At 37.6% G+C, this 27,853-nt stretch overlaps 1 protein-coding gene across 1 annotated transcript in view; it reads left to right on the plus strand.

The window, feature by feature from the left end:
* The window catches only part of TMEM163 (transmembrane protein 163), a 93,522-nt gene that overhangs the window by 12,368 nt on the left and 53,301 nt on the right, over nucleotides 1–27,853 (plus strand). The gene's annotated exons all lie outside the window — the stretch shown is intronic.

A 27,853-nucleotide genomic window follows, 5' to 3' on the forward strand; every position in this document is an offset into this window, starting at 1 on the left:
ATCTGGTGGATGAAAACAAGACTTGGATTTAAGGGATAATATTGCAAGTAGTGTCTAATGGCTTATGGAATCTTTAGGCTTGAAATCTCCTAAATACACCTTAAATAATTTATAGGGATGTGTCTTCAGTTGGAGTAAATGTACATAGATTTGTTAACTTACATGGATTTATTTCAATTGGAAAGAGCTACGCATCTGACCTTAAAGCTTATGGCAAATGATAAGGTGAACCTCCACTAGATAAGGTGTTTTCAGAGTTGTATTTCCTTTTAATATTTTCTTGGGTTTTTTGATAGTAACTCTTGTTTTGTCCCTCATTTCTGTGAGACAATATTTGCTTTAGGCAGCCTGTTTAAACTTCCACAAGCGTTTTTAAATGCTTAGGAAAAACAATGAATTGATGCTAATGCGGATCCTGCTAGATTCACAGAGACCGAGCCAAGAGTTTGCTCCAGGGACTATTCTAATCCTGGGCATAGCCCAGGTTTTCTTTGTAGCCTTGGGAAAATGATTTTACTGCCGTAAGCTTGTTCTCCATCTGCACACATCAGGTTTTGATACATGAAAAAGTAACTGAATTTTCTGCCAAAAATTGGGAGTGTTTTGTTATATAGTAGTTGACATGTTTATGTGTATCCTAAGTCTTCTATAGTGACAACATGCTCCGAATTTTGTATGTGCAGTTCTAGGCAGGTATTGCAGGCTGCTTTGTCTAGACCTACTGACTTGTGGGATAATTTCCATGGTTTGTTGTGATTTATCTTGTGAAAGCTCTTTCAAAATCACAGAAATTTTAGTGCTGCAATGCCTGTGATTGAATGTGTTTAGATGTATTTGTCTTCCTGTTGCCTGGGCAGTAGTAACTTAAACAGCTGAGTGATGTGGTTTTGGTTGGTGGGTTTTGAGGAACCACTTTTGTTGGATGTTGGAAAGTTAACTTTTTACAACTTAAAGACAGCTGTTAAACGTGTACCATTGAGAAATGAAAGAAGAAGGGAGAACACTAGGAAATAACCTGCCTTGAATTCTAAGTACATGAGGTCTTTGAGATCAAGGAAGAGACCCTTACGGAGCATGGCAGTTTAGGAAATTTTGAAGTGTCTTTGAGCAGCAAGTAGGATTGTTTTAACTGTAGAGGAATGCATTAGTGAGGCCTTGACTTTCAAGAAAGAACCTACTTTTTATAGCTGTGTGTTTGACCTGATGTTCAGTGCAGCTTCTCATATAAGCACAGGTCTGATGTTATTTTTTGCAGGGCTATGCTAGGTTTGTTGCGTGTACTTTTTTTGGGAAAGCTGAGCCTGAGGTTTTGAAAATGGGAGTTTTTTATAACAAAGCCCAGCACTCCACAGTTCAAAGGTAAGGCTTGAAAGCTGCATGAAAAGTGCAGTTGGATTCCATGAGGCTACCAAATGTTTTCTTCTTTATTCTTTTCTTCTTTACTTGTGGGGTTTTTTTGCCAGGAATTGAACAGGCATTTGTGGTTTGACTGGCTCAGGTGTGGCCTTCTAAAACTAGGTAAGTTACATCTTTCACAGAATATATAGACAGATAGGTCACTCCATTTACTACTCTGTAAACTTCTGCTGCTGATTTGTAAATGAGCTGTGAATATTTTTCAGGGCATGACACGGAGAAGTGAAATGGGAGTCTAATGGCTCAGACTCAGTACGTTGATAATTGTCAACCAGAATGTTTTCTCGGGCAGTTTTCTTCGGTGGCTGAAAGTTTGTACTTTAGAATGGAGAAGACAGTCTTGCCATGTCGTCTTTGAACCATAATAAATAACTTTCTGCATGTTAAGTTTCACTTTATATCTTCTCCTGGTATGCTTAGAGCTCAGTGTGAAATAAATGCTGTTTTGCAGTGCCTGGTAGGCGTGCTGGAGTTTAGTGGAGTTGGTGATTTGTTGCTCTTGCTATGTACTATGTGCATTTTCTGCAAAGGCTTCCTGCTGCAATGCAGTTTTCTGCTGAGCAGAAAAAACCTGCTATATTTTGCTCTTATTAAAAGCAAGCCAAAATAATATGCGAAATTCTGTAGTACAAGAAAAGAGGTTTGCTAAATATGGTACTGATTTAAAGCAAAACAAAAAAGCACTCCAAATACTGTGTTAAGTTTGTTTAAAGATTAAGACAGGCAGTCCTCATCACTGATGACACCCATTTTTCATGATCGAATGCACATCACTTATTGAATGTACAAGGTAGATGTTTCTGTGATTGTGTTCTTTTTTGAGCCCATTATACTTGTCATTTCAATGCCTGGTGTAGAGAGGAATTTCAGGTAGATGATTTGAGGAAGAGTTACAAAAGAATTGTTGTCTTGCCTAATCTTTACAGCTATTTCAGCCTCGTATGACAGAGTCAACATTTGAGGATGTGGGTGGGAGTTAGGGAAGACCTACAGAGGAGTTCTTAGGGACAGAAGATTACGCACTAACTGTGAATCTGCTGGATCTACAGGTCAGTCCTGAGAAGTTTTTGATGTCCTGTGTATCACAAGTTGTGGTTGTCAAGTCTTTGAAATGGACTTCGTTTACAGGGCTGCTTTCAGTCTCAGTGTCTTCACTGTTCGCATGTACAGTGGCAATGCTTGGTGTCTCTGGAATGAGGAAAATCCAAAGGCTTTTTGCTGTCTCTTTGGCTATTCTTGATTTTACTGTGATATTGTATAGATGTGCACAAAATTAGCCATGGTTTTTATGACAGTCTTAAAAATGTAGGTGGACCTGGGAATTTCCATGACTTTCACATAATTCAAGAAAGCAGACATGCTTCAAGTTGGAAAGGAGGGATGGAATCGGTGATGTCAATGCTAAACACAAGTGGAAATGTCACTGAAATTGAGACAGACTCTTAAGTGGATCGCCCAGGGTAAAACCCACCCAACTTGGCAGCACACCACTTTATAAGCAGGGAGGAGGTGATGTTCAGTCATCCTGACCTACATAGTAGAGGACACATGGGAAAACAAATTCCACAATTGGGTTGCAGAGAAGCTGCAGAACTAATAAATTGCTTTGGAAATCTAATGTGAATGTATAAACATAAGCTTGCAGATATTGAGATTTAAAGCATGAGCACAGACTATATGGTGTCTTGCTAAGTACTATGTAATAAGGAACTACGTTGCGTGGATGCAGTGTTTCTAAAAATGCATTCTCAGTTTCAGATGAAGTAAACTCTCAAGGGAGTTGGTGCAGCTAAGGGACGAGTGTTATAAAATCAGGCTTGTAGTCTTCTGCACTACAGTCAATTCCCTTGCTGCTTGACACAGTGAAGGTTGTTTATGGCAGATAATGACACAAACCTGATGTAATTCAGAAGGAGAGTGTCCCAGACTGTCAGTTCTTGAAACATTTAGAAATCTTTGGAGAAAAGGCATTTTGAAGGTAAAGAATTGTGTTTGCTGATGCTTATGGTGTTCAGCTATGTCTTTTTTAAAATGAATTTCTTATGCAAGTATAAATAGGTTATTCATCAAAAGCAGAGGATACATGAGGACCTGACCTTTGCTTGTAATGAATCTATTTAAGTATCATCCAAGTGATACATTTCACAGTTAACTGTAGTTTAAGAAGTGATAGTGCTACCTGTGCTTTACAGGCAGTTTTGCAGTTGCACAGCAGTTTTATTCCAAAAACAGCAGATTTGATCTTCGGTTTGAATGTGTCCATCTCTGGGGTCCAATTAGGAAGGAATGCAAATGGTGTGCTTTTTCTTCCTGGTGGCCTAGGTATCACGTTTGCAGTAAGCTGTAACAGAAAAAAGTTACTAAATGGTGTAAGAACACCTTTTAGACCTAAACATTTACAATTGGTTTTCTACTTTCTAACTTATTGTATGTTTATACAATAATTTCATTAGGAGGTTAAGTAAAATACAGGGAAATTAATAAAATGTATCCCATTAATTATGAGGGATAATTACTTCTACTCACCATAACGTATCTGCATTGATTTCGCTTGTGTAACTTTAAGCAGAATTGATTTTTACATTCATGTGCTATGGTGTCTGTCTTGTGATGCTGCAAAAATGAATATAAGGAAAGTCAACATCCTGGGTCAGCAGGAGATGTTGATAGAGGGGTTCTCTTTGGGAGATGTTTGGTATTCATTATCTTCACTGCAATTAATAGAAATCCTTTGACATAAGGTGAGATCAATAGCTGTGAAGATTTGACTTTGCAAAAAAGTGCATGGAATGCAAAGAATAAACATGTAGAAAAAAAGAGCTTGTTCAGTTATGGTTTCCAATTCACTGTTATGTACTTACCACAAAATAAAATGAAACTACTTAGGCTTTGAGGTTTTCAGAAAAGAATATATATTTTCCAAGTATTGCTATAGTGTAGAATACAGTATAGAATTCCACCTGTTTCAGGTAAAAACGGCAGTGCTAGGATAGTTATAAAAATCACAGAAATACAGGAGGTACCTAGGATCTTGTTGAATTTCCTCCTTTTAACTTCATCTATTAAAAGAAAAAAGTCAGGATTGCTCAGAATTCTAATACTGTGTTTTTAGATCATCTTCAGTCCTCTGACTGAGGATGGGTGGGATAGGATTAAAACTTCGTGCTTCCATGTAACCTGTGGGTATAACACTGTAGAATTTGAGGGAGAGATGAGAACCCTGCCCCCAGGGAAGCTTTGGTATATAGGGTTTTTACTCTTTCTTCAACATGTCCAGAATGTCATTTGCTAAAGTATTAAGAATTGCAAGGGGTCTTTGTTTTTCCCCATTAAAAACATTCCACTTGTCTTGTACGGCCTTTCTGGAGTGTTTTCTGCCTTTGGTTGCTATGATGAAATCTATAACTTGACTATAGTTTTCTCTTCATGAATAATTTGTTAATCCTGCTGTGTTCGGATTCAGTGGTGGTATTCAACTCAAAGTGGAAGAACAAAACCTAACCCTTCATGTCCCACATTTAACAGTGCTTTATATCTCTATTGCCTCATGTGTTTCTATTCTTATTTTAGGAGAAATCTAATGGCTACTTAGAAAAACATTGCTTTTTTTGCTTCTTGCTCTCTGGAAGGGCAAAAGGTTGGAGCAAAGAAGGACTGTACCGGAGCAATTCTATTGTGTTATTACAGTGTCCCAAAGCAAGGGTTTTAAAAAGCTGAAAAAACAAATTCAGGCTCTGAACTTCGAGTGAATTCCTGTGACTTATATAGATGTGCCGTGGTTTTATGGAGTGTCTAAAAATTAAATTTATATTATTTTTTCATAGAAGTGCTAATGGTCTAGAGTGGAACACTGCCTGTGAGACAGTGGGAACTGATGAGACAATGATGATAAAAACACCCTTTGATTTTAGGTTTTGGGATATTTAAGTGCAATTTTATGTCTGTTTTGAAAGGCTTATAATCTGATATATAATGGTGCTGACTGAGAACCAGAGAAGAAGCAGTAGCTACTGTTGAAAATGTAGCTATTCTGTTTTAATTTTTTATATAGAGAGAATAATAAAGGCAGCCTCCCCTCCCTTTTTTTTGTACACAGTGAGACTGGCTTTCTTATCTATAGGAAGAGGCATTGTGTTTCAATTCTGTGTTGTACACTGGCATGCTCTGCTTTCTAGGCCAGGTTTTTACACCCTCTGTTGCCATTTTTCCAGTAATAGATGGAAATAATAACGTTTTATTTCTGTTTCAAAAAGAGTGACTTACTAAACCCCATTAGCACTGCCCAGTAGGAATAAGTGCTTCAGATCATAGGCTAAGGGAAAAGGCTACATAGCTGTGCAGCTCATTTTATCTTTGCTTCTGCTGCCATCACTACAGCTATTCAGGCAAATTGCTGTTAAAATAGTCTAAGGTGGTGTGGGTCAGTGCACGTAAAATGCTAGAAGAAGAGACTAGCACAACCTGCACTGCAGTTACTGTTTCTTACCCTATCACTTAAAATAATTTTCTTTTCCTGAAAAATGAAGTTAAGGCTGGTGTTTTCAAAGGTGTCTCCATCCTGGAAAGAGTATGCCATTCTGGAATTAAACTCTATTGAACTAATCATATCATTCTGATTAAAAACCATGAGGTCTGTTTGTCTTCAGTGTTTGCTAATGACTTCCAAAGCCTTAATTATTCTTTTGTGGTAGTAAAGACTCTGAAATGCTAGAGGCATTTTTGTATTAATATTATTTATTCTATTTCCCATATGAAAATAGCTACATCAGAGAACAGTATCTTTATATGAATTTAAATATACACATGAAGGAAACTGCAATGCTTTGCTTATAGCATTTACTAGTACACAGTTTTATTTACGGTATTTAAGAGTATGCAGGACGTATCCTTTGTTCCCAGATCCATTTACATAGGCTGTTTGAAAATTTAAGCCTAAAACTAGTGCTGGACACTCTTTTCAGTGGCTAACAGCAACACAGAGGTGTGGCAAGCCTGATTTCTTTTTACTCCATACAGAGACAAACTGCTGTCTACTTGCCAGCCAGATGACAAAGTTCGGTCATTGACAGTTATTAATCTTCTCAATTTTTCATTCACCTTCTTGTTGGCAAGGGCTGCTGTACTCTGTCTTTTATTTCACGTAGGCTGTGATCCTGAATCACACTTAAAAGCTCATACACAGTGTTTGCCTGTAGTGCCATGCCTACTGCCACAGATACTGGTGAAGGATCCAGAACATCGTGTTACTTCTCTGGTTTGTGAAATGATGATTAAATCTGAGCTGGTTTAGAAAATAACATAGTGATTCATAACGTTGCACATAGCGCATGTTGAATTTTGAGATTAGCAAAAATAGCAGGGTAGCTGCGTTGAACAACTGTCAAGTTTGCGAGTCCAAAATTAATTGACAATTTCTTTTCTTTTTCCCATGATTTACTTGGATTATATAAAGGCAGAATTTAGCTTTACGGGGTGGTGTGAAAGCAACAGAACCTGGATACATGAATTCTTGATGCGTTTCAACTCTTATCTATCAGGTGACAACTTTTTTTAAATCGGAAAACTTTCTAAGCATTATTTTTAATGAAATATAGAAGATTTATCTAGCAGATTAAGATTATTAAGGAACCTCCCTTCTGTGCTCACTGTACAAGTTATGATGCATTTAGCTGGAGTTAGGTCAGCCTTGCAAGTAGTGGACTTCAAAGCAGTTGACATCTGTTTGAATGGTGTTCAGTCCCTAGCACCTGAATAGATTGTCATCTTAAAAAAATTAAATTAGGTTTTCCAAAGGTACTTGAGAAAGCAGTTGTTTTATAATTGAGGTTTAAAATTGAAAAAGAAAGGTTGGAGAAGAAGCAATCTCATTCTGGAAAAGAGCATTACCTTAAATGCTGTTTGTTGAGTGAGAGATGGGTGAACCTGAGACAGACAGGAATTGTGTTTGCCTTTACTTCAGCCTCAGGAGGAGTAACCAAGGAGCGTGCCTCTGCTCTTCTTTCCCAGCTGGGAAGAAGGAGAAAACAGATGCAGTCCAAATTCCAGCTTTCTGTAGTGGTGCTACTTCTTAAAGGAAGATGAATACAAATTCAGTCAGATCTGGTGGACATGGTAGGTTGTTGCGATCCAAATCAATGGATAATTGGTCCTCTCTGATCATTATTCTTTAATTAATTAATTAATTTTTTGCTGCAGGTATATACCTTCTGAAAAACAGGGAAAAATCTTTCTCTTCTGAAGAAATAGCCTTTAGAATGAAAATTCCATTTGAGTTAAATTCCATGCTTAATAATGTAAAGATACTATTTTAGAAGTTATAAAACTTAAAAGAACTGCATGTTGCCTTTCGCTTCCACTCCTCTCCCCTCCCTTTTTTTCCCTGTCTCTGTTCCTTCGTGGGTTTGGTTTTTTTTTAAGTGCACATTTATTTTGGATCTCAAACTATACTTTGTTAAGTGCTTAAACAGCGCATTTTTAAACCATTCTGATTACTGAACACTATACTTTTAATTACATTTTTATTATTCCTAGGTGAAAGTCTGCATACTAGGATATATATAGTGATTATTGACTTCAGTGGCAGGTATCTGTTCTCAGGCTGTTACCTGGCTTTAAAAAAGATTAATATTGACAACCTTGCCATGTAGTTTCACGTGCATTTTAACCAGATCTTCTTTGTTCCTGTTTGTTTCCCTGGACCTAACTCTGCTCTTATCTTGATCATATCTCAGAATTACAGATTCCAATGCTGAATCTGCAGTATGTTGCAGTTTTTTATGGTTTTGGTTTATTATTTATCACTAGCAACTAAATGCCTGAGAACTGGATCATATTTACTGTTCTGTGCCACTGGGAAAGTTACATTGAAGAAGAATCATTTGAATTCTGATTTCAGAGGCCTAATTTTGACTCTTAGGGTCTCAGATTACCTCTTTGTATGTTCTTCCCTTGGGGGGACCTTATTGCAGCCTTCTAGATCCAGAAGGGGTCCTATAGGAAAGCTGAGGAGGGACTTTTTATAAGGGCAGGTAGAGATAGAATGAGGGGGAATGGTTTTAAACTGGAAGAGGGGTGATTTAGACTGGATATTGGGAAGAAATTCTTTACTGTGAGGGTGGTGAGACACTGGCACAGGTTGCCCAGGGAAGCTGTGGATGCCCCCTCCCTGGCAGTGCCCAAGGCCAAGTTGGATGGGGCTTTGAGCAGTGTGGTCTGGTAGGAGGTGTCACTGCCCATGGCGGGGGTTGGACTGGATGAGCTTTAAGGTCCCTTCCAACCCAAACCATTCTGTGATTCTATGATAGTTTTGCATTATATGCTCTTTTTCTTAAACTGCTTACGATGAGTTGAAATGGAAATATTGCAACTTTTCCCCATTACTTCCTCATTTTAGGGGAAGTTTGTCTGTGATATTTTGAAAATCGTTTTTATGTTTATTAATTCCAAAGGACTCGTAGGCCAGGTAGGTCTTCCATCAGGTTTGTTGTTTCCAAAAGCTAACCCATTACGTGGTGGGGACTGGCAACTTGGGATTTCAAAATAGTGAAGTTTATCATGGTGTTTGTCGTGGTGTGCCCAGTCTTAACAGGAAGTTTTTGAAAATTATAAAGTCAGGTTTTGAATTTCATGATATTTTGATGCTTGAGTCAATGCTCAGTAAGCATTCAGAATTTCACGCCAGTGAGTGTTAATGAAAAGATGGTTTAATAAGTTTTTGTGAGGCAAGTTTTTGCAACAAGTATCTTTAGGAAACACAAGATGTTAGTTGAAGCACATTTCATTAGAATCAAAGATGAAAAGCTTGTTGTGTAGTTGAGAAGTATATTTATGAATCACTAATGAATACTTATGTACAGTCAGCGTCTGACCTGGACTCTGATTTGGGCATGTGTTAATTTTCCATGTGTAACAACACTGATAATTATCAGAAAGAAAGCAGAGAATGGCAATAGTCCTCATGGGTACCTCTGATAATAAATATAATTGAGTTTACTGAATAGTAGTCCTAAATGCACATTGATTTTTGAAAAGAGGAAAAAAGAGCAAAATCATTTCCAATGAAATACTTTTTTAGTACTGTGAGGGTTCAGAAGGAATCTTACAAATTTACAGCCCTGTTTTGAAGCAATCTACTTGCGGAAGTTGTAATTTTAAAAACTACACCGTCAGTTAAATTTATACCAACTCAAACCACCAAGCTATTTTAACAAGCTGTATGCTGTATAAATGAATAGATTAAAGCTATGTTTGTGTCAGAACCTGAAGGTGCTACCACTGTGAAGTTCTCCACCATCAGCTTTCACACGTCACACGTCAGCTGGGTACGATGCGGTGCTATTAGAACAAGACTATCAAAGGAAGTGCCTTTGAGGCGCCTGATCTGTTTCATCTGATAATTAAATGGTAATTATGCAATGAACCATTCATGTGAACAGGTTTGGTTAAGGCAATGTTGGAATTGAAGACCTTATGTAGAAATAGAGACTTCTTTGAGAGTACCGTGTACTTTCTTGATCCCTAAAATAGCATGTATCAACAAAAATGTTTGTGGGCCTAGAGTAAGAAAGACCACTGGAATAAATTGTGCAGAAATTTCTGAAGTGACATGAAACTCCATGAGAGAACTATGGAGAGACTTAAAACTGTCATGCTGTCATCAGTGGTTCAAGTGTCTGGCACAGGATTTTCCACTAAAAAATTTCATTTAAAAATTCCATTATTTAAAAGATCTCATTGCATTAGAGAGGAAATATTTTTAAAACTAAATCAAAAGCCTACTGTGGAGTTCCATATCAAGGAAAGTAAGTGAAACATCTTTACTGCAGAAATATTGGACTTAGATGATGTGATGTGCAAGGGCTGAAAGCCCTGCTTATTGAGGAGTGTTTTATAATCTTGGTACTGTGTAAAATCTGTATATCCGAGAATAGACCCAATTTCCACTACTGCAACATGAGAATGTTTTCCTCTGTAATGAATTCTGTGCTTAGTCTCCCAGATGCAATGTTTTTACTGGATAATTTTAAGTTAGCCCAAGTTTTTTGTATGTTTGTTTCCTAACACTGAGTTTTTATCACCATATATATTTAGTCTTTTAAGACCAATTCCAATTTAAAACCAGATCTTTGCACCTGAAGAGAATGGTTGCACTGTGTGCTTTACCGCATTAGTGACTTCATAGCAAGAGTTTTTTTGGTTCTGATTTTGCAAGTTGAAAACATTTGGAGGAACTTGAAAGTCTCACTTATATATTTGGTAGCTAATATTTTGCCTAAGGGAAACAGTGCCTTCTAACTTATGCAGTGATTCTTTCCTGTCCTGGAATACTGCCTTCTGATGTCTTAGCATTTGGAAGTACAAGTGATACTTGATATAAATTATTCAGTGTTCTTGAAATATCAGTTCTAACATAATACAGTATAGTCTTACTGGTGGCTGCAAGATGTACTTGGCCTGTGGGCTTACTTTGTGCAGACCTGGACCAAAAGTACTGAAGAAGGCAATGAAACAGCAAATGGCACGGCAATGGTGCTTCCTTGCTGCTCTGCTACCTTGTAGCAATGCTCTGGTTTCCTGTTTATTTTGTACCTCTGGACATTCATCATTCACTCCTCTTATTAAAATAGGGGCCCTTCTGTCAGCTGGGTGGCTGTGTATGAGCCATAGCAGTTGAACTGATCACCTTACCTGCAAAGGAGAAAGTTCAAAGCTTCACTGGAAAAAAAACTTTCTCAGTGGATCTGTTGAGTTGATCACACTTTATTTAGGTTTACAAGCAAATGCATTCCAACACTTTGACATGGTTTTGCTCATGCAGGTCTCACTATACATGCACAGAGAGAGATGTTTGACTGTTTTTGTGTACCTTTAAGGAGTCTTACTGTAGTTTAATCTCAGGCATCTGTTAGGACAACACTGGTTCACACATCTTCAGCAAACCCCAGAAAGCAGTAGGTGACAATATCTAAAGTTCTTGTCTTTTACATAATAATGTTCTGCTTGCAGAAAGAAACATATGTAAGTTGTTGATCAGTGTGTGTGCACACTGAAGCAGTTATGAATTAGAACTTAGGGTATGGACGTAGACGTCTGATATCAATCAATCTGGCATGAGGAACCTGAGTACTTTTCAGTATTTGCTCTTCTAATGCTTTTAAATCTTTAAAAATCTGATGGAGTTATATAGGCAGCCCTTAGATAGTTGGTATACAGTTTAAGGATCACAACCATCAGATATTTTTTGATAGCTGGGCTTTATATTTTTGCTAATGGGATAGTAATATGTAATGCATGTATATTGAATTGCCCTATTATCATTAGTTTGCTCTGCAGAGGAACACAGAAGCCACAAATACAAAACATAAATATGTCAATGGAATAATTTTAGTGAGACTCATTTAACCTTATTTAATATTAGAGGGATCACTTATAAAATGCTATGGGATATTTAATTTACGGTTTGGTGCTTTGACTGTTTTTCTTGGAAGAGGCTGCTCTTTGAAAGGGTTAACGCATCTTCTGCTTTAAGAAATGTTTAAAACTAACCAATAATTGGACGTCATCCTTTGCTAACACTCAAGTGATAGAACATAGAAAATTTTGTAGGGCTTTGCTGGTGTCTACTTGGACTGCACGCCACACAGTTAACAGTGTTAACTTAAGACAGGGCAAAAATGGTAACGTAGAGCATTTTCTCTTTCTTGCTTCCCTCCCCACCCCCATCCCAAGTTCAGCATCCTTGTGATAATTGAGTGTCCTGGCATCAGTAAGAGTAACTGTAGGACTTGCTAATGTGAACCATCTACTGATGTCTCCAAAAAGCAGAGAACTGGAGTGTCTTCCCCCAGTAGAAAGGAAGATGGTTGGGAAGTGGTAGGATCCACTGCCTTTCCTCCCTCCTGCTGAGGATTTTCTTCTGAATCAGGGCGAGTCCCTGAGAACCATGTGGTGTATAACTCATTTCCTCAGATTCACCAGTGCTGTGACACAAAATGGCGTATTGTTGTCTGGTTGACAGACTTCATGTTGTTGCTTATTAGCAGCTTCCTTTTAGCTTTTATTTAGCTGTTTACCTTAACAGTATTTTAAATGGTGCGTTTTTAATGTGACACACCTGAGCGATCAATATCATCAAAATGCGTTTTAAGGAGAAGCTATCGAATGATTTATTCAGAAGATGCAAAGGATGGACAGATCATTGTCCCTTGCCTGTATGAAGTTCATATTCTAACCATTAAGTCTAATGACAATAAGAAATCCCAGAAATTGCAGTTGTTGCTGTTAATCTTTCTTAATGAATGTAAGGGAATGTAGACCTCAGTTATGTAAAAACTATTTTCAGATAGGAAGATTCTGAATTATTCATGTTGCAGTCATGCATCAACACATATATGGGTCCCTTGAGAAGCCAGTGCTGTGTATTCTGCTGTTTGTTATTTCTGATTTTGTTTTGTCAACATTTGGTGGGGAGACTGACAATTAGTAAACCAGCGTAACTGAAAACTGCTCTCGTAACGGTAGACATGGAAAAGATAAGTAATTTGACCCATCTGAAAGGATTACTTTTAAAATGTATTTGGATTTTATTCTACTTTTTTATCTCCCTGCTAATTTCATTGTTGTTATCTTTTAAATGAAATCAACTGTAATAGGCTTATGGGTCCATTGAAATACATTTCTACAGTCTCTACGCATAATGGCTGTTGCTATGCAAAGCAATATTGTCTCAAACTGAGGAGATCCCAGAGATTCTTGGTGGTACATTGTACTTAAAAAGCGCTTTTCCCAGTGGTGACTGGAACAAAGGTTAGTTTTTACTTATTAGAGTATGGGCTCTCTCCCAACCATTGCAAAGTACTCTATAAATAGAGCACAGAAATACAAAAGCCTTTAAATAGTTTGCATGCATAATGGCATACAACAGTACAATGATAGCCTGGATTTACGTGTGCAGGTAGCTGTAGTGTATCTGGAGAGCACTGCTGTCCTGGCTGGAAATGCTCTCTGCCCTGAAGCATTCCATGTATGTCGTAGCCCACCAAAGAAGTTTTTATTTGGGGACATGCAGGTAATTATGTAGGTAATACAGTGACTTTTGGGTTTCTTCCTGCAGTGGCACTCGATTTGAATGCTGGTTGCAGGGACAACCTGCTCAGTAAACATAGATTAAATCAAACAAGGATCAAAATATATTAATGACATGTAGTTATCTGGCAATCACTAAATTCTATATTAAGGATCAATATCAGCAATGCAGCAGATAAATCGCAATATTAGACACTTACAAAATATTTCTATGCAATGTCAAATTTCTAAATACTCTTTTATAACTAACCCTAGTACCCCCAAAGTTTTATCTGCACTCCCATCCCCTCATTACAGAACGGAAGGGTTATGAGAACATATATTGTCTGGGCAAGTACTGGACCTCCTGCACACCCCTCCGGTTGGAGTTGTGGGTGTCCTCGCTTTATGTATCAGCTAATGCACATCCTTGGGTACCCTGCAAGGCCACATGCATGCAGGTGCCTAACTGTTATACCCCATACTGTTGCCCTGCAACTTGGAGTGCCAGCTTCTCATGGGGTCTGCCAAGAAGGCTGCTCTGTAGCGCCTAGGCAGAAGTTGTAATGCTGGTGAGGGGACTTCTGGAGTAGTGCCAAACCTGGTTTTGGTTACTGCTGTTTCCACCATTGCTTTGCTTATGTTACTTTGTTTCAAAAGTTTCTTCATTCTTCCTCTTATGTCATCTTCTTCACCATAGTCAGTTTTGGGCAAACACTTTGTTTCTCACTATCTTCTCACCAAGCTGATGAACATGAGCCACCAATGTGCATCTGCAGCCCAGAAGGCCAACCGTATCCTGGGCTGCATCAAGAGAAGTGTGGCCAACAGATGGAGGAAGGTGATTCTGTCCCTTTGCTCTGCTCTGGTGAGACCCCCATCTGGAGTACTGCGTCCAGCTTTGGAGTCCCCAACAAAAAAAGGACATTGAAGTGCTGGAGTGTGTGCAGAGGAGGTCACAAAGATGATCGGGGCTGGAGCAGCTCTGCTATGAAGGCAGGCTGAGACAGTTGGCGTTGTTCAGCCTGGAGAAGAGAAGGCTCTGGGGGGACCTTATAGCGACCTTTCAGTACCTGAAAGGTGCCTGTAAGAAATCTGGGGAAGAGCTGTTCACTAAGGCATGTAGCAACAGGATGGTTTTAAACTAGAAAAAGGTAGTTTTAGGTTGGATATTAGGAAAAAGTTCTTCACTATGAGGGTGGTCGATCACAGGCCCAGGGTTCCCACAGAGGTGGTGGAGGCCCCAACCCTGGAGATATTCAAGGTCAGGCTTGATGGGGCTCTGAGCAACCTGATCTGGTAACATTGTCCCTGCTCACTGCAAGGGGGTTGAACTTGCTGAGCTTTAAAGGTCTCTTCCAGCCCATTACATTCTATGATTCTGTTCTATGATTCTGTAGTGGTGGCTTGAATCCTGACATTTTGTTCTTTCAGGCAAGGAATACTGAAGGTTTGTCCCTTTTCAAGTAAGCATTTCAAAGCCAGGTGGATGTTAGTTATTCTCTCTGTTAGGAATTCCTAAAGGCAGGCCAAAACTTATCAAGCTGGTTGGGCCTTACAGTGATCATTACATTTTACATGTGTATCATACTCTCTGAAGTCACAGAATTGGGCAGTAGCAGAGCTGGAAATGGGACCCTAGAGACCAGACTGCCAACTCCTAGCCTAAGTTATAGAGACATCTTTGCCTTCTTGCTTTATCTACCCCAGCCTGCTTAAGTTTTTCTGGAGTTCAAGCTATGATAAGTGTTGAAATTATGAAAATATTTTATATTATGTATGCATCCCTTATCTTCATTCACGAAGTCTAGCCATGATGATATATGCATACATGTTTCTTCTTTGCATTAAAGTCTCCAAGCAGTTTTTTTCCTTTCAGTAAGAGCTTGAAATTTAATAAGTTTCATGTAGATATCTATATGATGAGGGACTTGCAAAAATGCCATCATAGAAAGAAAATTGTTCCTGGGCTTTGGTTCTTTGTGTCGAGGAGTAAGAATTGCAGCCTTCAGCATTTCTGGAAACCCTGGGAGGTGTAAGCGTTGGCTTAGCTAAAAAGCTGAGTAATTCACTCAGAAAACAGTGAACAGTCTGTAGAGTGGGTTTTTTTTTTCCTCTGAGCTCTGCCAATGTATGTTATGGAAAAATGGCTAAATGAGGAAACTCATGAAAACATTTCCTCAATTCACACCTCCTACTCAACTGACAGTTCAAAAACTGAGTCAGAAGGGCTAAGAATTGCTCAAAAGTACTGTTGGAATTTGGCATGGACTTTGGAGCCAGGATTTCATCTTCAATTTGTAGTACAATACCTACTGCTGTCATCAGCTGCCCTCAGTCTTGACCAGTAAAGGTCCTTCACTGAACATTATTTTCTTCTCACCTCTCATTCAGATTTTTGATATTGGGAATCTGCTGAGGCTCTGTTTTGTTAGAGGAGTAGCAAAGGGCTGTTGTGTTCAATTCTACTTCCTGCGCTTTTTGCATATTTTCATAGTGTTTAACTGTAGTGTCCATGGCTATAGTTATCTAAAGAATTGAAATACTTTGCAATGGTAAAAACTACAAGTTAGTTCTGTGAGCACCAGGAGGGAGTTTTACTCAAGATTGGGGTGTTTTGTAGGCTGATGTCTGTGTAACATCCTATTCTATAGAATAAGATGCACTAGATACCGCTTGTCAAATACAGAATTTCGGCAGCTGAAAATCAGACATAAGAGATTCTGAACTTTGAACCACCCCAGATGGCTTTGGCTTCTTATGAAATCCAGTTCTTAGGAAATAGTTCTTTATTATGACAGTTGTCAGTCCTGTAATTTGTCAGTTTGTTATATCATAAAGGAAATGCTTACAAAAAACAAGAAAAGAAGAATGCAGATCATCAGATTCCTATTGTAATCATGGAAATTAGGTATAGTGGGGGAAAGAAAGGAAACCTTATTGGCTTGTTTGTTTTTTTTTTTTAGCTACATCACTGATAAATCCAAGTGTTACTGGAGTGTATCAGAAGGGTGGGGGGATGGGAAGAAATAAAAGTTTCAGCATAAACAGCAATATTATATTATTTCTTTACATTTATTTATTTAAATTTTTAAATTTGGGTAGCATTTGACGTAAACAGGACTGCCTCAGTGCGTGTGCTAGAGTCTGAATTGAAATTGATTCATGATTGAAATCTGTTCTTATTTTCAGCCAAATTGTGTTAGTCATCGCCAGGATGAGTTGAGACTGCAAGTTGTTAATTGTATAAAGGTTTGCATGGGACTTCTCAGTAAGAGTTGAAAAAAGTAAGTTTATAGGAATTTTGTGTGAGCAGAAGCATTTTCAGCAGCAAAGTTGACATTACATTATGCCAGAGCAGTGTGAGTTTTGGACTTGTGGAGATTTTACTCAGGTCTTTTGTAGGTGTTTTTTCTTTCTAATGTAAAATAAAATCTGATCTGTTTGGACATACATAGTTGCTCTTTTTGCTTGGATAAACAGAACTGCAATCATGTAAGTGTAGAATTTAAATCTGTAACGTCTTACCATATATTGCAATTTTAAGGCCTGTTTTAGGGAAAGGACTGACTACAACTATACAGTGATTCTAAAAACACCAGAACATCCAGTATTTACTGGGGAGACTGTAATGGGTCGTTTCAAAAAACTCTATTATTAGGCGAGTAATTAAATCATTTTCTAAAATATATTATTATGGTAGACTGTAGTGGGATGATTGGTGTCACTAAGTGCAGTCTGTTCTGCCCACAACTAGATAATAATACAAATTATTTTTGTGTTTATAGAATTTTTGCTGTTGACATTAATATTTGTTTTTCAAGGTCTGCATTTGTAATATGAAGTTTGTCGGGGTAAAGGAAGAAGTCTGTTCCAGGGCTGCTCATTATACATGTGAAACTTTGTGCTCATTGTTTTATTCCAGTTATTTTAAAAATAGAAATGAAACAGATTTTTGTAATATGCATATTGGATTTGATGCAAGTCCTTTTAGATTGCATTGCAGACAACTGAAAAGAGAAAATAAAAATGCAAATGCTTCTGCTCTTTAAGTTTTAATGCCAGCAGTCTTTGTGTGCTACAAGTAAGGGACTCAAACTTTTGTTGCAGTTTGATGCTAATAGAAATGTAATAAGTATGTATAGGCACACAGTCTTTTGCACTGTCCAGAAGTGAGCGAAGCATCACTACATTTGTACTCAGTGAATAAGTATAAGGGGAGCCAATTTTGGCAGCAAGTGCATATACCAGAGAATTTAAATTAGAACTTATTCTCATAGCAGTGATGCAGAGACTAGCGATGTATTCTCCTCCTCGACTTAAGCTGTACTAAGAGAGAAGAACAGCTGAACCCTTAGTTCCACATACATTAATGTGGGACATTGTTTTTCTCAAAGGGGTACAGTGAGAATAATCTATTTACAATGCATTTATAGCCATGAAGTTTGTAACTACAACAAAATATCCCTTAGATTTCTAAATGTTATCACAAGGATTGATGGGCTGAATAACATATATGGCTCTTCAGTGGTGGGTTTGAAAATAGTAGATCATTTTAAGAACAAGACTTTGAAATAAGACATTTTGACAGTCATTACTTCCTTGATAATTAAAAGAACATAAGACTGGAGTATCTTTTATTTCATTATTTTAACTTCAAAACTTAGATGTCGTAGTTTTTTACAAAAGCAATCCCTCAGGGAAATGTCGGCAGCACTGTGAGCTGCACATTTAATCCAGAAGTTTCTAAAGTGCTCTAAGAAAGTCTTATTTGCTGGTAAGCCATCAGATCTTGTTGAGCAGTTTGTACATTGTTTTTCTTTCCCTTCTGTCAAACTAAAAAATATTCTTGTTATCTCAACAGGAGAATGCTAAATACAAGTGCTACGGGACAGTAATATTTATCTTCTTGAGTATACTCAAATTTACAGTAACTCAAGACATCAGCACATTCCACTGGAAATGTAACATAAGAAGTATTTATGAATCTATTATACGTAAGGATTTTTACCTTTCCTTTAAATCACCAAAAAAGGTAGATACTTTTTCACACGTGTACATAACCTTTTTGGGTTTTTTTGAATTTCTGATGTGTACCCAAGGGTCCCAGGTTCTACAACTGCATAAACAATACTTGACTTACTCTGAATAGCTCTCTTGACTTCAGTGACCAGAGTTCACATCCGGTAAGTACTTGGAGGCTAATAAACTTAGATGATGTCTTCTTTAGGATTTTTGTGGCTCTAGAGTCGCTAACAGGATGCTTCCATGCTGCTAGAACTGAAACACACTTGGCTGTGTCTGCTGCTGTCAAACGAGCTGCAAATGTTTGACTCGGCAGCAAACAAGACTGTGATCTGCAGTTGCCAGCACTGATCCACTGGTTTTCCAGTTGCTGGATAGTTGGTTAAGGTATCACATTGCTTATCTTAGTTACATCAGACCGCACTTTGCTGCTTAGATTTTGTGTAGGAGATCCTGGAACAGAACTGGTATTGCTTTGCCTTGGAAATAATGGAGTAGGCTATGGCAGCAGCAAGTCAAGGACAGCAGCAGCCAAAACTCTGTGCCATGTTTTGGTTAGCTGGGAGGAAGTGAAGGAATAAATCTCTGCTACTGCTAGGAGAAGTCTGACAGCTCTCTCTTCCTGTTTCATCCTTTCTGGTTACAGATGTCTAATTTGTCAAGTGAGTAGCAATTTGAGAGAGATTTACTGGTTATAGAAGCAATCTCTGTAGCATTTGGTGGACAAGTAGTAACTCAAAGCCCAGAAGTAGACAGTTTTTTGTCAGTTGGTCTCATGAGTGTTAGGCAACTGTAGTTTAGCTTTGTGAAAGAAAGTCTGTAAAGTGTGGATAGTTGTAGTTGCAAGGCTGAAAAAATAAGATTTCCTCAAGCACGTACTGTCTGAGAGTGCTTGTTTATTGCCACATATTCAGCTCTAATGGAAGCAGCAGCTCAGCACTTCTTGTTTACCCCATTTGACCAGTATATTGAGTTCTCTTAATACCTTTATTTATGTGGTATTCCAAACAGCATGCAGGCATTAAGAATGTAGAGAAACTCATGCCCTCCAAATCCTGGTGATTGTGATAATGTTGTAACCTTGACCAGATATATCAGAATCCTCAAATTTGAATTCATCCGTCACAGATTTGATCATAAGCAAATAGTGAAGTGCAGTTGTTAGTGTCACTAACATTGTTGTGTGAGCAGTGATTCTCAAAATACATCTTATCTACTGGGACTTAAGCTGTTCTCACAGAATGAACCATGTTTGCATCATATGAATATATTATCAATAAACCACATGCTAATACCTTTTAGGTCTGGCAGAAAGAGCTTCATGTTTCAAAAGCACCATTGTATTGCTAAAGGTAAGACTGCCATAAATAGTATTTCATTAGTAATGAAGTTGCAAATATTTCTTGATTGAATTTTCTGTCAGATTTAAACATTACAGGAAAAACTGAGGAATTAAGGAGTTTTCAGTAGGGAGGTTTACAAGGGAAGATTCCCACCCAAGCAAGTGTTTCTGTTTGGGAAGAGACTGCTTGGAAAATTTGCTTCATGGAAGAGTCGGTCCTTGGTCATTACAAGTGCAAAAATCCCTGCTATGTCTGTCTTCAGCTCTGCTAGCAGGATGGAAAAGAAGGAAATTCCCATAGCTAATAAATGACACCTAGGTGTTACATATCACACTCATTTTTTATGCCTGTTTCCAAATCTGTCAAGTAGCTGCTTAAACATGGTTTTTAGTAAAATAATCATATTTTAAAGTCCTGCCCAGTACTAGATGATTTTGTATAATAGGCCCTGGGTAACCTGTTGCCCAGGAGCAGTTAACACAACTATTTTATGTTATGATTGAAGGATCCCCAAGCATCTGTGGCGTGCTCTCATACTGCGCTCCATATAGCGTGCCAGCTTTCTTGGAGACGTCTCTCTTTGTGGGTTTTTATTTTTTCTTCTGTGTATTTTTTCACATGCTGAAATCCTACTGAGTATAATTAGCAAATAATCCTCTGAAAGATTATCTAATTAATGGGAAATTGGAGTCATACAACTTGGCTCTGGAGATGAAAGGAACCTATGTGTCTGTGCCCAACAATGGCCCTGTGTTATCTTTCCTTAATGGATTTCAGGGTTGTAAAGTGATAGGTCAGGAAGGCTCTAAATCTTTTCGTAATTAACCTACAATCTACTAAAATAATGAGAGAGAGTTACATATGAGAATTTTGGTAATCTTACCAGTTTAAATAAGATATTAAACATGACTGAAATTGCCAGTTTCTGTGTGGGCTTACAAAATCAGGACTACTATTTGATAGTTATTGATGACATTCATATGTACCCTTTCTTCAATGCGTATTATGACTAAATGACTTATCTATCACTACCACCTTTTAAAGCAGCACACCATCTCATGTGCCAGCAAATGCTGTGCTCATAAGCTTGCTATTTTCAATTTTAATTAACTTTGAGGTGTGTACATTGATCAGAAAAAGGGATAATATTGTGATTCAAGATTTTATTCATTTGCTTAATAAAACCTTTATTCTAGTGATAATCATTAACGTGTTCATAGAGAATAAGAGTCCTAGCGGAGTAAACTTAAATCTGCCTTCCCACCAGCAGCTTCAGCCTTCTTTTGTAACTTGCACGTTTGCAGTGGATATGGGTTTTCAGATGTAAATGAGATAATCCTCATTAGATGAAAACTGGGCGTTGCAGTACAGTTTTAGAATGACCTTGTGCCCTTTTCCCTTCAATCCAAATCATATTATGGTATAGACAGAGATTGCCACACTATTCAAACAGCAGACAAGGGCTAAATCTGATGCAGAGGCACATCCTCTTTATCCCTGAACGAGCAAGTGTTGATTGAACACATTTGCTGAACATCCCTTGAGCCATGGAGCTCTGTTTACATTGCTCACCTTTGCTCTGGAGGAACTGATTGACTCTATTTAAATGCTACAGCACCCATGGAAAATGAGTCTAAAAGGAAAATGAGAAGATGATATTATCTATCTATAAAGAAAATATATGAAGTAATTAAAGATGGGCCTGATCTTATACATTTCATTATAGGTCATTACAGCATCGCTGTGTATTTGCAAACAAAAATACCTTGCTCCGCAGTATCATCTTATTCTGGGATATCTGTATATAAGTAACAGAAAATTTGCATGTATGTTATGAGACATTAGTAGAAGCTCCATGTTTTCTGTATAGAAAGAAGGGCACAGGATAGAGAGCTCACACAAAAGGTTGGTTTCTGTTGTGGGCAAAGGAACTGAAGGATGAGGATTTATTAGGGTAGTCAGAACACACTGTCTAATGGTAGCAGTGCCTGCTGCAGTATGTGTGCTCACAATCCTATGAGCTACATTCAGTCGCAAATAAACTCATCCTTGTTTTATACCAGCGTGGATGGAAATTATCAGCTCTGTCTGCAAAGACATAGGTCCACCCCCTAGAAGATGATCCTGTTAAATCAACCAGTCAGTATCAAAAGCAGTGATGTCAAGTGATAACAACACAGGAGCTGGGTGCCAGTTTGACAGTATAATACATGTACATTGGTGTCTTCATAGGCCTTTGCAGTGGAAAAGTACTGTTCTTTTAAAGGGCTGACTGTTTTTTCTGTTTCTGTATTTGTTCTAAAATTTCTTTAATCAAATAGAAAACTAGGAAGAACTAATTAATCTCTAGGTTTAGCTCAAATGCTTTTATGAATGTAGAATTGAAAATAATGGAATTACTGTTACGGGTTTACATGTGTGTGCTAATAGAAGCTGTACCCTGTCTATAAGGGTTTGTTCTGATTCTCAAGTGTAGAGTGCCCTGAGAGAGAGCATGGCATCATGTTTGTGCTTTGAAAATCAGCTAGAGACAGATGGGAGGGTTGTTATCCTAAGAAAGTGTTCAATGTTTATAAAGAATACCCAAAGGAAATAAAAATTAGATTTTCAAAAACTATTCATTGGAAATGTCTGCGAAATGCTTACTTAGAATATTGAAAAGTTTTTAAAAAAATCTTTAATTTCTGATAGCTGAATTTTCTGCATGGAAAATAAGTTATTGTGGAGGTCTTGTTTTCCACACCTGAATTTTTCAGGACAGAGAATTTGTTGAAACTGTCCTTTCCTGCACTCAAGATGCAGAAAGCCTTCCTGTACTGCTTTTCATAAAACATATTAACTTTATGCTGGGTTGGACTATTGAAATTTTTCAGTGTTCAGTGAATAACAGTGTGACTGATTTGTGTAATATGTCTTCCTCTAATAAAGATGAGAAGAGAAATACTGCCCCCATTTCACAAACAATAGCTGCATGAGATGTATGAAAGATTTATGTTCGTTTATACAATATTTAAGCTAAGAGCACTTCACAGCATGGGGAGATGTCAGTGTTGTCATGGCAACAGCTGAAGATATCTCATAAATGGATGAAGCAAAAGTCAAAGGCTTGCCCAAGCTGAAGCCAACACTTCATTTATTGTTTTGAACTTGCAACCTAAACAGCTGAATTTTGCTTCTCTTGTTTTGCTTTAGCAGCATATAATGTATTAGATTTGAAAAGGAGCTGGCTTTGGGTGGTTGAGTTTGTTTGAGGCCATATACAATTCCCTTTGCTTTCCCCCGTTTGAAGTGTTTCCTGGTGATGATGCCAGCCTGGGACCTGGGGAAGGATCTGCTGGTGATGAAGGTTGACAAATGTGATTATTCTTTCTTGCTCTTTCATATTTTAGGCCAACTCTACTTTTTCCAGCTTACCCCACAGACTAGCTCAGTATTAGCAACATTCTGTGTTTCTACATAAGTTGTACATTGCCACATCTGTCAGCTCAGTTTGGTTTACTTTCCCTCCTCCCAGTGTGTGTGTATTTGTGCCTACAGATACCTGGAAAACACATGGAAGCATGTTTTGCTTTACTGTGCTAAACTGGTCCTCTTCATTAGTTGGAAGATGTGTATAAATGACTAGTTTGCATTTGTTTCAATTTGATGTGAATTGTACTTTGTTGTATTTCATTGCAGCTTCTTGAATTCTCAGTAACGTGTAGGGGCTGAGGGATTGGTTTGGCCAGTCATTTTTTGGGTGTTTTTCATTATTTGAGCAGCTTTGGTGGTGGTGCTTGTTCTGCAGTAGTTCCACCGAGCAAAGGGAAAATAAGAATACATGCTTGTTCAAGTGTAATGTTCTATTAATGCCATTACATGTCACAAGAACACATTACACTAAAATCTATAATAAAGAGAGGACCTACATCTTTAAAGTAGCACAAAAGGTATATAATTAATTGACTAAATTATTTAGAAAATCAGCTCATCGTCTCTGCAGAACGTGCCATGCAGTCATTTCTTTGTCTTATAACATTCTCCATAATTATACAGATCTGTGGGGTAACATTATACAGGGTTTTCTTTGATGCTGTTCCTAGATATTTTTATTCAGCCAACATTACCGTCTGGTTGAAAAATAAAAGGTAGTTACATATTGTTCTTCAAGCTGCATTAGTGTTTCTCTAAGAAAAAACCTGTTATTTGCATTATCCTTGCTGTAAGAAACTTTTAGGTGGGCTCTTAAGTATTTAGTACGAAGTTTAACGGTGGACCCCTACCTTACTGATGTGCTTTAATTTGACATTTTTTTGCCTATGGATCACAATTTCTTCTTAGGGTTAATTTTGTAAGGAATTGAAAGTGTTCTGAAGTTGTGGAAAATCTACAGAAACACTGGTATTCATAGGACTTAAGTAACATTGACAGAGCATAAGTGCTTTCATTTTGTTAGAGTAGATTAGCTTCAAAAATAAGACTATTTTGAAGATCTTTAGGTCTTGAGCTTTGTAGTGAACTACCTTAAAGAGTGAATTAGGCCACTGATTCACTTTTAGTAGGTTTTAATGCATTTTTAGAAAAGATTAAAAATCCGCTTATGTAGGTGTATATACTTATTACATGGAAAATGAATAGCAGTATAGCAACAAAATACCATTTCTAAACAAACTGTAGTTCTGGTCTGGTGTGTACTAAGATCAGTTGAAGTCATTCCATTGATTTTGTTAGGCACCTGATTTTAATGACAAATTCTTTATTACAAAGCAGCTAGAATGAACAGGTATAGAACTACATTTACATTTTGTGGTTGTTTTTCATTTCTCTTCTTGTTCATCTAAAGTTAATGTTTCTCAGACTACAGGAACCACACAGAAATGTGGTGAGTCATTGCAAGTCAACAAGTTTTTGTGAATACCATGGTATAAAAGAGGGAAACTAATCTTGCAGAGCGATTAGCCTTTGTCATTGTCCATTTGCTTGGAAAAAGGCCTCGAAAAGGTGGTTGGTTGGTATTTCATTATTCAAAAAAAAAACCCTAAACAACTTGTGTCATTGTACAAAGGAATACAATTTTTTCTTTCCCGCAGCCATGTAAAGATAATAAAGTATTTAGGGTTCTTTGTTTAAATCTGTGTTTTTACAGGGAGATTTTTTTTTTCAGTAAAAAGTGTATTTTTTGATATGGATCTGTATACATTGAAGTGGTGCTGAGAGGAAACAGATGCCTACATCCGCTTCAGGTCAGCTGCAAGACAGAAATTTAAGAAAAAATTAGCACCAGTAGAATGGCTTTTCTGAACATCAGCCAGTGTTAGAGGCCTAGCTATTCTAGTGACTAATGTCAGATTGAAAATTGCAAATAATCAAAGTTACAGTAAATGTTTAACCTTTTCATAAAGTGTAAAAGTCAGAATCTGTGGGTTGTTGAAGGCTACTTCAGACTCCTGTCTGAATCTGACAGACTAATTGTATTAAGAGTGTGTTTTAGACAGGTGGAACCTGAATTATAATGAGAAACTGGATGGACACGTTCGGCCAATTTGAATTAATTAACTAATTTTACTGAGTATTTATAAAGTTGCTTTGATTTGTTTTATGCACATATTCTTCTAGCTGTCTCAGTGAACTTTTCGCTTTAGGACTGCTTTCTGTGGTACCTGTCATGAAATAAATCATCTGGTTTGTTAGTTCCCAGCCTTTTACAGTAGAACTTAAGGATTCATTGATTCCACTTGCATCAGTATAAAGTTGCAAACTTTTAATCCAGAATTTATTAAAGAACATCAAAGATATGGATCAAATAATCACTGTTGCATGTTGTTCCATGACACAGAATAATGGCAGAAACAATTGAGAAAATAATTTCCATTGAATAATGTAGAGCATCAACAAAAAACATTCACAATTTTATTTAAAATTCTTGGAATCATATTTACTTACTAACTCCTGATGAGCACCTTATGCTCCTTGCTTGTATTTGCTGTTGAAAAAACACCTGATTTTCAACAAAAGCTGTAGTTTGTCAGAAGTAATTACCAGATGGCTTATTTTGGACCCTAGTTTACCAGTATGCATACCCCAATAACTCATTATCTATTGTGAAAAAAGTGAATAAATGGAGTCTTTAGAGTTTATGATTTAGGCTTTTGATCCTTTCCCCCCCTCTAAATTTTCCATGTTGCAACTGAGATCACTCGTGGAGTTTTGATCAGGTGAGTTTGGAATGTCTGTAGGAAATGCGCCATCATTCCCAGAGGTAATTCGTGTGCCAGACCTTCGGATACCATGACTGGGAAAGCTGTACCCCAAGATCCCCTTGGATCTTCTGTACACTCTTGTGGCTGATAACTCAGTGCACAGTGTAGTACTCTGTGCCACAGCAAAGAAAGGGGACTTCTTGTAGTCTACCTAATGAGTGTTCCTGAACCATGCTGCTTCTTTTTCTGTCATATATTTATAAAAGATGCTAGAGGAGGCCAGGAATAAATTATTATTCTCTTTGAAAGTATGAGCCTATAAATATATGTATAACATAAAGGTTGGCTTCTCTATCATAAGAGCTTTCTGGCACAGAGGACATTTTATTTGCTTAACTTATTACAAATCCATTTTACAAATATTATTAGGGCCAACTGTCTATACTGTGTAAGTACAGAATGATCACCTCCTTTCGTGTACAAAGATACGCTCCTTGCTGCAGAACAAATTTCAGAATTGTTCTAAAACCCTTTCAAGACTTTGTGTGTACTGTGACCGATCGTATGGCTTCTATCTGAAGCAGCTGTGTCATTCCTACGTCCTACCCTAGAGGAGCCTCAGCTCTAGCTCCAAATTAACCTTTTCTCCTTGTCCGGTCCTTTCAATTGCCTTTATTTTATCCTTTGGTAGAATGAAGCAGCGTATGGCAGGCTATTGTTTAACAGATAGTATGCAACAGAAAGTTGCATTATTAAGATATTTGAGAAGCTGTAACAAATTCTCATTTGAAGAAAGGATCTTTTCTTTCTATAACTTCAAAAATATATTTGCAAAATAATGTTTTCAATTGTAAGTATTATTCTTCTCCAGCAGTATCATTGATCAAGTTATCTCAATAATTTCCATGGACATTTTTAGACAACTTTACCACACTCTATTCAGATTGAAAAATCTGTAAATGTAGGCTGTTACGAACGCTGTCACTTAGATGAAGGCTAGATAATCAAATAGTATAAATAAGCACATCTGAAGAACATGATGTAAATTAACACAGTCTGAGACTCTGCACTTTTATCTCCTATGCATGCAATCAGGTTACCATGAAATATACTGCGAGGTGAATTTCTAGGACTCCAGAACTCGGTAATCTTTGCACAGTCAATAAAAAGTAGCTTGCTTTTTCCACTTTCCAAAAGTAAGCCACTTCTCTCATATGATATTCTTTAATGTAGCAATATAGTCTACTTGTTTGAATGTCGCAGTAATATCTTCTGACCTGAGAGTTGACCTGCTTGGGAGTAGAGGGAAAATATTTGTTAGACTCTCCTATAACACCGCTACAAATATCTACATTCTACGCTTGTACACAGTCACTGCAGATCACTAGTTTTACACTGCTGATTTTATTCTTGATTTTCTCCTAAAGTGGGTCAATCAAATTGATGCAATTTCTTTTCTGTTTGCTGTGAAGCATACTCAACATTGCAGTATGCTCTCACCACTAGGCAGCTGGAAAGAAAAGATGAGTAAAGGCAGTGCAGGGCAAACAATACAATAACTTGTAAACTTTAAAGAGTGTCTTACCTGGGATGGAGGCTGAGAGGTCATCAAAAGCAATGAATAAGTTAACATAATTAGAGCTGTAATTGAATAGGAAATACCTATTTTGGCTTGGAAGGCTTTGCAGGCTGCTGAAACCACTAGGGGCAGTGGTGTTTGCATCACTAAGGGAAACAGGCTGATACCGTATAGGTGCATCAGGCCAAGATTCAAATTCAAAGCCTTTCCTCACCATGGAAGGAAGCAGTAAGTCTGGCACAGCAGGA

The sequence above is a fragment of the Mesitornis unicolor genome, unplaced genomic scaffold (assembly GCF_000695765.1).
Source record: "Mesitornis unicolor isolate BGI_N332 unplaced genomic scaffold, ASM69576v1 scaffold5729, whole genome shotgun sequence".
Taxonomy (NCBI): Eukaryota; Metazoa; Chordata; class Aves; order Mesitornithiformes; family Mesitornithidae; genus Mesitornis; species Mesitornis unicolor.